The sequence below is a fragment of the Octopus bimaculoides genome, chromosome 19 (assembly GCF_001194135.2).
Source record: "Octopus bimaculoides isolate UCB-OBI-ISO-001 chromosome 19, ASM119413v2, whole genome shotgun sequence".
NCBI classification, from domain to species: Eukaryota; Metazoa; Mollusca; class Cephalopoda; order Octopoda; family Octopodidae; genus Octopus; species Octopus bimaculoides.
In genome coordinates this window covers 8,806,666-8,807,453 of record NC_068999.1, presented here as the reverse complement: position 1 = coordinate 8,807,453, position 788 = coordinate 8,806,666, and positions in this window count along the sequence as shown.

Below are 788 nucleotides of genomic sequence, written 5' to 3'. Positions count from 1 at the left end.
AGTTTCGTAATCTGTGAACCTGCTTCTATCGCAAGTATTTACTCTTAACATATTACATGCTGTCATTTGTAATTTATAGATCTATCCACCACTGGATCCTCATATCCACACATGCATACATACATACATACATACATACATACATACATACATACATACATACACACACACATACACACATGCACACAAGGGTTTAAGTCGATTAGATCGACCCCAGTGCGTAACTGGTACTTATTTATTTAATCGACCCCGAAAGATGAAAGGCAAAGTCGACCTCGGCGGAATTTGAACTCAGAGCATAAAGACAGACGAAATACCGTTCAGGATTTCGCCCCGCTCCCTCCAGAGTGTGTCTAATGCTATATACGTGCATATCAGTCTGACCCCCACCTCTCTCTCCCACTAACAATTTCACCCCCTTATTTCTTCTTACTTCCTGTCTCTCTCTACAAATATTTTTGTTTACCACTTGCAGACAACGCCTACCTTTAACAGCCTCCCTTTCTTCCTCTTCTCTCTGTTCTCTTCTCTCCATCCATTCGCCTAAATCCATTCATATTTTTCTATTATGCTACGATCTATCCCATCATGCTGCTCGGACTCCCTCTCATACATTCTCCACGTTTCCTTCTCTCGCTTCCTACACTTTCACTATCCATATTCCGCCCCTCACTGAATTTGTTTTCCCTTCTCTTCTCCTCAAATTCCTCTTCTCTGTTATTCCTCTCTCTCTCTCTCTCTCTCTCTCTCTCTCTCTCTCTCTCTCTCTCTCTCTCTCTCTCTCTCTC